Source organism: Eurosta solidaginis, chromosome 5, assembly GCF_040869045.1.
Source record: "Eurosta solidaginis isolate ZX-2024a chromosome 5, ASM4086904v1, whole genome shotgun sequence".
Lineage (NCBI taxonomy): Eukaryota > Metazoa > Arthropoda > Insecta > Diptera > Tephritidae > Eurosta > Eurosta solidaginis.
The window spans coordinates 268,459,968-268,472,948 of record NC_090323.1 but is presented as its reverse complement, the minus strand read 5'-3'; the positions used below and the strand labels follow the sequence as shown (position 1 = coordinate 268,472,948).

General features: G+C 33.2%; 1 protein-coding gene across 10 annotated transcripts in view; it reads left to right on the top strand.

Annotated features, from left to right (window-relative positions):
• Positions 1-12,981, top strand: part of Fhos (Formin homology 2 domain containing) — a 206,518-nt gene that overhangs the window by 144,117 nt on the left and 49,420 nt on the right. The gene's annotated exons all lie outside the window — the stretch shown is intronic.

The following is a 12,981-nucleotide window of genomic DNA, read 5'->3' as shown; positions in this document are numbered from 1 at the left end:
AACGAAAATACTAGTAACTTGTGCACATAATTATACATATTCTGCTTGCAAAAATTTGCGGTTAGTTTCGCTATCAAGAGAATGGGAGGTAACGTCTTGTTATTGCTACGTGGAATATCAACCTTGAATGTCTATTCAAAATTTGTATGATAAATGAATACCCTTTTCCAAATTAGTTTCCAAAAAACGCCCTAACTCAGCTTGAAAACTATCCCATTTTTCCTGCTATGTGGCGATTGATAAACACAGTTCTTTAACCGAATCCTAAGAAAGGGCATCATTCAACGAAATTATGGGATAGGGCGTTTTGAAAAGTTTTCAAGGTAAGACGTCGTACAGGCAAATTGGGATATAAGACGTTCTTCACAATTTTGCTGACATAGAGCATTTCGAAACGGCATTATTTTCAACTTTTCAATTTCTGGATATTAAATTAGGGTTCTTTTGGAAAAAACAGGTGACATTCTTTTTCTGTTTGGTATTTTTTCGCAATTATTTTTTCATCGTTTCTGGACCGCGCGGAACTATTAAACACTATAGTTGTTTGGGGATAGTTTCCGAAATTCTTCGGAATATATGAACACCAATGATTACTATACCGGGTAATCCAGAGATGAAAAAGTTAAATTCTTGAGACCAAATTCTCAACATGCTATTTTTTGGGTTTGGTTCCTTTTTTGAAACGTGCAACGTTTTCAGTACCATTTTCTTTTTTGGAATCCGCCATTTTATAGTAGCATCTTTTTACTTTTTCAGAATCAGACTTATTCTTGATTGCGGGTTTATTTTCGAAACAGATAACTTTCCCAACAACTTTTACCAATAAAGTAATGTTTCGCACGATTAAAATTTCTCCCAAACTAAGCTAAAATATTTGCTTTGCACGTCTGCATAATCACGGTGCACTACGCTCTTCTTCTCAGATAATTTGAATTTCGAAAAGATCAAACTTTTGCCAACAAAAAGTGAAACTTTTGCTTATTATATAACGTTGTAAAAGCTCTTGCGGATCGTATTACTTATGTTTTGCTGTTTCCGGTTTTACGGTTCGAGCTTCTGACATCTTGGTCGAAGGCTGAGTACTTATCCACTTTGCCCACCGTTATGCATGCCATTTTTAACTACCAAGATTCAACTGTGGTTTTTGGTTGAGTTTGAAATGGTTTGGGGCTGGTATATTTTTCTATCTATTTAGATATTGTCCAAGGCAGTTGGCCTTCTGTTTGCTGTGGGTTCCATACTGGTTTTAGGTAGTTTACAAATATTTTGTTGGACTGCAGTTTTTGTTGTTTGATTTTTTTTGGTTGTATTCTCTTGGATGTCGAAAAAGCCCCAAAATTGTGTAGTTGCACACTATGTTTAACACACTTCTTGAATTACTTCTGTATTAATTGAAGTAACTAAGGCCAGGTTTTTGAGTAGTTGTCCGATAAAAACACTGTTTGTAAACACAATTTGTGTTCACAGGGCTGATAAACTTTGAAGTTCACATGAGAAAACGGCCCTCAAACTAAAAAATTTAAACTCCAGTTAGGTTATAAATCAGTTTTTCAGTCACAGTTTAAATCCGCCTTTGCGGAAAGCGTTTTTCTACGGTAACCCTGGTTTCTTATTATGAAGATAATTTGAAGGTGCGGAAGGTGTGGCTTTTGTTTCTATATGCGATGTCATTGTCGAGAGTAAAAACGAAATATCTGACTATAAAGGAGAGAGCGCAAACAGCTGATACGTTAACTAAAGTTTAGACCTGTACAATTGGCCGATTAGGCTGTGTTTAAACTTCAGTTACATTTTACTGAAAAATTGCATAATAGGTTAAAGCGTTGTTTTACTGACAAACTAAGCTGAACTTGTATGAATTAAGCGGGGATTGCCCTCATTGCTTTTAAATGTATGAAATTTATAACTTACTTAATAATTTGGGAAAAATTTAAACAAAGTGACATCAGGACGGACAGGGCGGAACTTGTTTAAAATCAAGTATATACTAAATTAAGGACATCCCTTGTGAACACCCTTATAAATCTATCGTGCAACATATTCGTTAACCATGTAACAGTTCTTATCTGAAAATCTCATTTAACTACTGTTTACAGCCAAAGTGCATTTGCTTTCTAATCTGCATTTGATATAGGAATTCCTAGCTTTATTCGGTTAGGGGTCATTAGCCTTTGCTGATATCAAATTGTATTTGACTTTCATGTCTTTTTATTCATTATCATTATATATTATTGATAATAACAAATAAAGATATTTATAGCAAAGTCAAGCACCTGTAAATGATAAACTATGGATAGGCTAAAATCTATTATAACAAATAGTATTTATGTATTTGGGTTTAAGTATATACATATGTGTATGTTTGCACAAATAGTAAAACGCTTAGCACTTATATATGGACTTTTGAACATTGGTCATCAAAATTCTTAGTTTAACTGCCAATGCAACTGTCACTTTACATTACGAAATATATTTGTAGGCATTTCAACGGAATACTTTCACGTTCACGAATGTTAATGAATGATATATTATTTTGTACAAATGTGTTGTATATTATTATTATTCGCACAGTAGTTCTCAGTTTTTATACTCGGCGTGCTTTGCACACAGAGTATATTAACATTGATTGGATAAAGGTTGGTTGTACAGGTATAAAGGAATCGAGATAGATATAGACTTCCATATATCAAAATCATCAGTGTCGAAAAAAATTTGATTGAGCCATGTCCGTCCGTCCGTCCCACCGTTAGCACGATAACTTGAGTAAATATTGAGATATCTTCACCACATTTTGTACACGAGCGTACCTGTACCCAGAATAGATTGGTATTGAAAATAAGCGAAATCGGATGATAACCACGCCCACTTTTTATATATATAAAATTTTGAAAAACACAAAAAACCTGATAATTTAGTAAATAATACACCTAGAATGTTGAAATTTGACATGACTGATATTGAAACTCTTGAAAAAAATTTGGACAAATTTTTTAAAATGGGCGTGGCACCGCCCACTTGTGATAAATTCAATTTTACAAATATTATTAATCTTAAATCAAAAATCGTTAAAGCTGTCGTACCAAAATTCGGCAGAGAGGTTGCCTTTACTATAAGGAATGCTTTGAAGAAAAATTAACGGAATCGTTTAAGCACCACGCCCATTTTTAGAAGGGTGGTGGACGATAAAATAAGCAATATCTTTGCAAAAAAGAGCTTTATATCAATGGTATTTTATTTCTTAAGTGGATTTATAACAATAAATAGGAAAAAATTCTAATTTAAAAAAATGGGCGTGGCACCGCCCCTTTCATGACTAAGCAATTTTCTATGTTTCGGGAGCCATAACTCGAAAAAAAATTAACGGATCGCAATAAAATTGGGTACACAGATTTTCCTTATAGCAGGAAATATTTCTACGAAAAATGGACGAGATCGGTTAAAGACCACGCCCACTTTTATATAAAAGATTTTTAAAAGGGTCGTAGACTAGAATAATAAGCTATAACTTAGCAAGTTTTATTTTAAGAGGAAATGGGGAGAATTTTTTTTTTTAAACGGGCGGTGCCACGTGTTATGTAGAAACGTAATTTATCTGAAATGGAATGTACAATTGAAGCTCACGCTGAGTATATAATGTTCGCTTACACCCGAACTTAGACACTTTTACTTGTTCTTTATGTAAATGAATTTAATTATTATTCACTTATATAACGAAAGGCAGCTGCCCTGGTGTGGTAGTAGCCTTCTCCACCTATCACAAGTAAGATCGTATGTTCAAGTCCTGAAAAAAGCATAAAAAATTTAGAATTAAGTTTTTCCAATAAAAAAAAGTTTTCTAGTCGCCTTTCGGCAGTGCTTTGGGAAGCACTCCGAGTGTTGTTCCGCCATTAAAATGGTCGCAGTAACACTTGTAGGTTCTGTCCCGCCAATTTGTAGGAATAATTACAAGTAGCACGGTGCAAATTGTTATTATTTTAATTTAACGAGTCTCTGAGTAGAAACCCTCCTCACCAGTTTGGTTTAAATATTGTTTTCCAAATCTGCACCTGGGGTTTTGAAAGTGACATACAATTTAAGTATATTCCAGATTGTGATGTTTGAATAGAAAATAAAAAACCAGATCTTCTATGCAATAAAGCATTCTAAAATACGAATAAATGCCATATATATTTTATAACATTTTCTTATAAAAAAACATGCTTTGAAAGTTAATCTTCATTACGATTTTGAAATAATAAAATGTGGACCTCCATGTGGTCATATCATATATTACAATAATTACAATCGAAAAGTTTTAAGAAAATCAAGAAAATATAATCAATAAAATAATTAAAAATTTTTTTTTAAGTTAAACGGTTTTATTGAAAACAATACTTACATTAAATAGTAATAATACTAAAAGATAGAAAATAATTAGGTGGGTCCTAGGTACTAGTCATCACACTCCTCATCAATCTAGGGCGTTGATCAGACAATTAAATAAAAGAGTTGGACGCGTCAAATTTCTATTGATAGTCATAAGTAAGACCAACTGTACCTTAATCAGGTTATGCTACGCCTCACATTTTCAGAAATTCCGCGCGCCCAACGCTTTTATTTAATTGTCTCATCAACGCCCTAAATTGATGAGGATTATGATCATTAGTACCTAGGACCTACCTAATTATTTTCTATCTTTTAGTATTATTACTACTTGATGTAAGTATTGCTTTCAATAAAACCGTTTAACTTAAATTTTGTTTTTTTTATTTATTTTATTATACTGATATTTGACTAGCAAAATTTGAACTTATATGCTCCAAAGTATTTTGAAGCCACTTCTACCGGATTGTATATAATATTTGTTCAAAGAGCCAAATCGGACAGAGAAGTACGAGTTTTTAGAATATCTCAATTTTTGCGACACCTAGCTTGAATTTTTTTTACTAAAAAATGATTTCCAAATATGAGCGATTTGTGATTATGTCGATCCTTGCGCCACGTAGAAGCGATTTTTTTAATAGGTCGCTTTCAATTCATGTATGTATTATTTGTTCAAAATATGATCCAAATCGGACCACAAATACGATTTTTGTGAATATTTCGATCCACGCGCTACCTAGCGGCGATTGTTTTCTTATTATTGCATTTTCATCGCATTCTGAACTATATTCCAAGTTTCAAGCTTGTAGCTGTTCCTATTTCTGTATGTCAAAAATGATTTCCAAATATTTCAAGCTTGTAGCTTATCGGGAAGTTACTAAATTTTAATTACAAAATTCGCGCTGGCCGGCCGGCCGTGCAGCCTGTCAAGTCAACCTAAATAAAACCGTTTAAAAACTGAAACGCCTTAGTAAAAGTCCAAATCTGAAATGCAAATTTTAACTGTATGGGACAAAATTAATGCGTTTTGATATGGAACTCCTCAAATGTTTACTTAAGAAATCTGCTATACGTTAAATATTTTATTTAAACAACACTTTCTAACTCTACTTTTAAAGCGTATTTACTTCCCATAATTTATCTATTTTTATCGGTTTAATAATTCTTACATATTTATTGGTGTTTTAAGCTTTCTATTGACTTTGTGACACAAATTTGCACGTTTTTATGATCGTTGATCTCTAAAAGGTAATAAGTGTTTATATGTATGTAAATATATATATTTACACTTAAAAAAAATATTTACCTAAAATCAAAAAATAATTCTCAAACTAATTTTCTTTAAACAGGAAAATTTAAACATAATTAATAAAAAATTTCTTTAAAAGTTTTCATTAATTTGAGGGAAAATCACCCATATTCTGGCGCTCGGTGACTGAAAATTGTCATAGTTATATTTTCATTGAAACATTATAAATTATAGGAACAGTCAAGTATATTTGATTTAATATTTTTCACAATTTTTAAATGTGCGAGTTAGTTCAGTGAATAAGAGTACTCGACTGTACTCGAGCACCTCGACTTCAAATCCATGGCCATGACAGTTACACAATTTAATTTTTTAATTTTTTTATACAACTTCCTTCATTTTTAAGAAATATATTCCTAAAATAAAGGAAAACAAATTGTTTTTAGGAAATTCCTTCTCTAGGTGTAGGGAAAGATTTCTAAGGGGAAATATCATGTAGCATTTTTTCTTATTATAAAAGCAATTTTCTCCGTTTTTAGTCATTTTTTTAAGTGTATGAATAAATAACAGCTAATGTTCATTGCCTTTGTACTTTACGCATTTCTTTTTATTCCTCTCTGAATATTTTTGCAAAAAAGATGGTTGGGTCATGATAATAAATATAACTAAAAAGAAGTCCCAAACTATAGTCATAATAAGTGGATAATACAAGATAAAACTAAAGACGCATCTATTAAAACGAGGTATCAAACCCCCCAGCGGGTTAGGGGGCTTAGAATATACCCGTGACAGGTATGTCTGTCGTAAGAGGCGCCTAAAATACCAATCTGATTCAAGGCGTTGTGTAGCGCAACCCCTTCATGGTGTTGCCAGCGCAAAATATAGCTTCTCCAACCCAATTGTCAACCTCACCTACCCGTGGCGTATCCTGTTACTTTAACAGCCGAGGCTCTGGTGACTCCAAGTTCCTCATGGATCTAGGGGCTGGGAGGCCGGTATGGCCTTGAAGGTTTCATGTGGTCATACTAAATCGTTCCCGAGATGTTGGGCCTGGTGCTTTAATGGTGCTTGTTACCGGAACGTACCGGATCTGCATCCGACAAAGGGCCATCAACATCGATAACACTATCCAAGGTCTTCGGGTAGTGTCCTTATCTCTACAACAACAACAACAAGTACATAAAAAATTTAGTAAAAATAGGACTTATCGGCTGTTATTATTTGCGTGAAAGAAATGCACAATTTTACATTTGCAAAAATATTTATACTTTTAAATTTAAAATATACTGATACAAAAAGTGAAATACGCATTAGCACAGTTGATTGCGAAAGTTCACAAAACATTTTTATAAACCAAACATTCTGCTTTACACTGCTTGAACGATGCTAGAAATAATATGTTAAACAAATATCCTCAATCAATAAATTTAATGCAGGTGTGATGATTCTAGACGAATTTATATATTTATATAGATGTATATATTTGCCTGCCTACGTTAATTTTGGATATATAAATATTTATTAAAAATCGTTTGATGTTCATTTCAAGTCAAAAATGAAATACTCTTTTTTTGTTTATTTTTAGCTTTTTTTTGGCAAATGTTTTATTTGTACTCGACATGCATGACATGCTTCATTGGGTTTTGGTTTGCGTATGAGCGTGGAAAGAAACGCCAGAAACAAGAACTAGATAATTTTGTTGTAGTGCCTCCATAAGGGGTATTCACACTTTTTCATAAACCGAGATGCTAATTTTGCTGCCTTTTAACTTTGGTACAATTAAACATGAGCTAAATTTGTAGAAGGAAAGTCGAATATGACCAAAACTATCTCGTTTTATGTCGTGTATTTCTGTCAGGGCCGGATTAACAGGTAGGCAGAATAGGCAGTTGCCTGGGGCCCCATATTTTAGGGGGCCCACGAAAAATGAAAAAGACTTCTAAAATTTTCTTATAAACATAAAATTGCAGGGGGGGGGGGGGGGGGGGAAAGAAATATAATCAGAACTGAAAATAAATATTACTCAAATAAATAAAACTCAATTCACCGCATTCAAAAGGCGACGACCCACAAACTAGACAAGGTTCCTAAAAAGGAAATTTCCGATTCATTTGACAAATTGTATGAGCGTGCAAAGAAGTGAAAGGAGAGTATATTGAATAATAAAAAGGTTTATAACTTTTCTTCATTTGGAAGGTTATACTGGTGAAAATCTAGCGAATCAAACTTTAAAGTTTCTTACTGAAGACTGTGGTTCACATATTCAAAATTGTAGAGGACTATAATATGACAACGCATTAATTACACATGTCCGGAAAGTATAAAGGTGTGCAAGCAAGAATATAGAGTTTGAATGAGAATGCCATCTATTTTCCCTGTTCCTCGCATTCCCTTAATTTGGTAGGGGAGCATGCTGTGAAATGCTGTTTTTATGCAGTAGATTTTTTGGTCATTATGCAGACATTATATAATTTTTTTCCGTTTCCAACTATCGTTGGGGCGTATTAAAAAATAGAATAAACAATGAGAAAACTTTGAAGACATTGTCAACTACACGCTGGGAAGCACATTCGAATGCGAAGAATGCAGTTTACGATTCATTTGATATCATATTAGAGGCTCTAGAAATATTTGCTGATGATGAATCACAAAATACTGATAGTCGTTATGAGGTGACGTATATCGCGAATAAAACGCAAAAATTCGGATTTGGTTTCATATTGATTTTATGGAACTCTATTTTGACTGCTACGCGTTCAGTGAGTAAGTCATTGCAAAGTGAAAAGGCAGATTTGCAAGCGTGTGGTTTTTTGTACGTATTGTTAGAAGAGAGTTTAGTTTCATTCCGTGAAAAGTTCAATGACTTCGAGGAAAAAACAAAACAATTATTACCTGGTGTAGGTTATACAGAAATCGTAAAACGTACTCGTCGTAGAAAAAACCAACCAAATGATGGAAATTATCCAGAAGTAGAATGTTCGCCTCGCGATGATTTTATGACAAAAGGTTTCATCGAAATCATCGACAATCTTCACAGTGAAATCAAACAACGTGCGAAAGTGTATAGGGAAGTTTCAGAGAGATTCGCATTTATCAAACTTTTCTTTAAGTGATGGAGACCTCCACGAAGCTAAAAATAACTTAGTTCGTTTTTATTCTATATATTTTGAAGAATTTTTCATTGCAATGAAACATTTCCAAAGTTACCTGAAATTCAGATACACTGATGCACAAAAAACTCATAGTCATTTGTATAAGATTATAATGTTAGATCAATTAGCCAATGTATTTCCTAGCACAGAAATAACTCTTCGAATTTTTTTAACAAAGATCACAAATTGTTCTACCGATCGATCCTTCTCGCAATTAAAAAGAATCGAAGCAGCTGAAAGAGCTACAACGCGACAAGAACGACTCGAGATGTTAGGTATGCTTTGCATTGCGTCAGATTTATTGAACAAAATCGACATTGATGATATAATTGATGAATTTGCCGAAAACAAAAGTAGCAAGCGACATGTTTAAAATGTAGATAGTACTTTATTTATTATACTTTTATTATATTACATTGTGACAATACAATTTTTATGACAGATATAAGTTTGTATTTTTTAATCGAAAAAAGAAGGGAACGGACGTGAAAAGAAGGCCCCCAAATTGATGGTTGCCTAGGGCCCGTTAAGGGTTAATCCGGCCCTATTTTTGTTGAAAGTGTGCCTTTAATTCTGCAATATAATTTCTATATACAAATTCGTCACTAATTTTGCAATTGGCTTTGAATACCCTTATAGATTGCTTATTTAAATAGAGATTTTTTCGCTTATGACGATTTTCGTCTTATAAAGTGAAATTTGGTGTACGCGTGCGAACTAATTCAAACAAAAATTTCTTTATGTTTTAAAAATTATGTTACACAGATGTCTGCTTTTTATATAATAATTTGGTAATCGGAAAGTTCTGGATTTATCAAAGAACAATGGATTTTTAAACAGCGAAATTTAAGCTTAAACGAACTGAATCTATTCCTAAGGCCCAATTTCAACCGAATTCTCCAGATAAAGTTTAGTTGAAGCTTTTTATCTGTTTTGTCATACTTAATGATGACTCCTTTCAATTTTGCATGCTTTCTGCGAACTTAAATTTAAGTGACAAATTTTCAATTATAAGAGCCTTGTAAACTTTTTTTTTTCATTTTCTATGACGAACGAAGTTAGATACACAAAATTATAGTCGATTCTGAAAGGATATTTCGTCCCACCAAACATCGCAAACATTTTCACCAGCGCTTGACAAACACAAAGCTGACACGTTGATATCTTACATTATTCTCGAATCTTTATCCAACCTTAGAGAAATTTTGAAAAATTTATAGTTGATATCCTACATTTGATAAAGTTGAAAATAAAAATGTGACATAATTAAAGCCAGCTGTTGGTGATTGTACTGAAACTTATACCAGACATGCAAGAGGCCACTGATCTCGTATTTCGACGAGAAAATCTTAAGAAGAGTTTCAGTGAGTAGCGAATGTATTCCCGGTAATAGAGGCAACAATGCTTCAAACGATACAGCCAGAAGGGCCACAACTTCTCTAAATACTTACCATTTGTTTACCTGCAAACACCAGCTCAACATAACCTTCACTGCTCTCAAAAAAAGATTTCCTTAAAGCGTGGAAAATAGCATTAAAGTAAGGAAAATGGTAAAGAATTGTCAACAGAAATCCTTCCCTAAATCTGGGGAACGATTTTTCTTTAATTAAAACTATTATTTCCTTGGTTTTTGGAATAATTTAAAATTTTCTCTCAAATGAATGAAGATGTTAAAAAAATAAGAAATTCGTACTGACTTATCTTGTTCTATTCTTACTCATTCTATTGAAATTTTCCTCAATTGAAAGAAATTTTATATAAATGTTCTTTTCAGATAAGGGTTTTTATTTGAGTCTTGAAAAGAAGGGAATTGCAGATTAAACAAAAGCTTTGTTCCCCTTTCTTTCATATGGACAGCAATCTGGTTGTACTGAGATTCTCCATTTATTACATCCCAACTACTGGGATGAGAATGACAAAGAAAGTGTTCAATGCATTTTTTATCACTGCCTTGTGCTTGCCAAATTAAAACCGATGTCTTCTTAATCGAATGATGTTTTTACTGTCTATCAGATCCTGACTCTGCGAAGGTCAAGAGCATATGCCAAGCAAAATTGGTGTTTTAGTTTCATGGGTCTTTGAGGAAACATAAATGATCAGAACTCTCACCAGTCTTATAACAGTGTCCCAAAGTCACTAAATGTACGTTTTACCTTGAGCGAAGGGCAGCTGCTCTAAAATAACCTAATCTATCATTAACTTCTTACATACGCGACTTTTATTTCTTCAACAACTTGAAGCTAAAATGGAACTATCCCTTTTGTTTGCTTAAGAGAAAGGACAAAGATCCCAGCAGCTGATTGCTCTAGTTCCGAACTAGTTCAGAGCTGTCGCATTAAAAGACGGTACTTGTTCTAATGCTTTGTGCTGCTTACAGCTAACACTTTTAACATTGTTGTGTTCTACGAAATGACAAACCGTTAGAAAGCGTTCTGAACTTGTTGAACTCTAAGTGGATCTGAGATAGTCGCTGCCTTTGTTTTTTTTTAAAGCACTATTGGAACAAGTGTGACTAATACTGTCCCACTCTGCATCCGATTGGCACTAGTTAGGAGGTAGTCATTGAATCAGTGGTGTGAAACTGTAGCTTTGCGTGACTGATTCGCTGCAGGGATAGTATGCCTGATGTTGACCCTATTGAAAGAGCTTCAGCCAAAGGAAAGGAGGAAGATCACATTCATTTATGAAGCAGTTTGTTTTTTTTTTTAACGGTCTGAAAGGCATAGTGAACAAAAGCTCGGTTTATTCTGATTATTCTGATCTTGTCCCAGCGTTCGTTCACTATGCCTTTCAAACAGTCAAAAAACAAACTGTTGTTTTTTCGATTTGCTGATTTTTAAAATTAATTTAACAAATTTTTTTGCCTGAGATAATAAAACCCTCATTTTCGGTTTCATTATCATGTGAATAAAATGCGAATAAGTCATGAATATCTGGTATATAATTAAAACAAAATTGCTTATATATCATTTTGTATATTTATATTTGCATACCAAGCTTCATATAAGCAAAATTAAATGCCGCTACCCGTTATTAATTAGTACCTACCTAATTATACTTCATTTTGAGAATATAAAAACAAGATTATTTTGCACATCAGAAGCCTCCGCTATCCAGACTCGCTCTTCTTCTCTAAATCATTCGCGAAATTTGCATGTGGAAGAAATTCAACAACTAAACAATCGATCGAGAAAAAAATTCTAAGTACGAGAAGAAGCTTCGATTTTAAATGTAAAATCGCCGGATATTAACATTTCAATTAAAAATGAAAAAACAAGTAAAGGTGTCTAAGTTCGGGTGTAACCGAACATTATATACCCAGCGCGGGCTTCAATTGTACATTTCATTTCAGATAAATTACTTTTCTACATAACACGTGTCACCGCTTGTTTAAAAAAAATGTCTCCCCATTTCATCTTACAATAAAACTTGATAAGTGAAATATCATTGATTCAAAACTATTTTTTGCAAAGTTATAGCTTATTATTCTAATCTACGACCCTTTTAAATTGGTTTTATATCTACGTTGCCGTGGTCTTTATCCGATCCCGTCCATTTTTCCTGGAAATATTTCCTGCTATAGGGATAATTTGTGTACCCAATTTATTAGGATCCGTTAATTTTTCTTCGAGTTATGGCTCCCGAAACATAGAACATTGCTTAGTCATAAAAGGGGCGGTTTGAAGTTTTTCCTATTTATTGTTATAAATCCACTTGGGAAATGAAATACCATTGATATAAAGCTCTTTTTTGCAAATATAGAGCTTATTTTATTCGTCCTCGACCCTTTTATAAATCTTTTATATAAAAGTGGGCGTGGTCCTTAACCGATTTTGTTAATTTATCTTCAAACCATTCCTTACAGTAAAAGCAAACTCTCTGCCGAATTTTGTTACGATAGGTTTAGCGATTTTTGTTTTATGATTAATAATATTTGTAAAATTGATTTTATCATTATCTATTTTAAAAAATTTTCAAAAAAATATCAGTCCACATTTCAAATTTCAACATTCTAGGTGTATTATTTACTAAATTATCAGGTTTTTGTGTTTTCCAAAATTTTATATATATAAAAAGTGGGCGTGGTTATCATGCGAATTCTCTCATTTTCAATACCAATCTATTCTGGGTCCAGATAAGCTCTTGTACCAAATTTGGTGAAGATACCTCAATATTTACTCAAGTTATCGTGCAAACGGACAGACGGACGGACGGAAA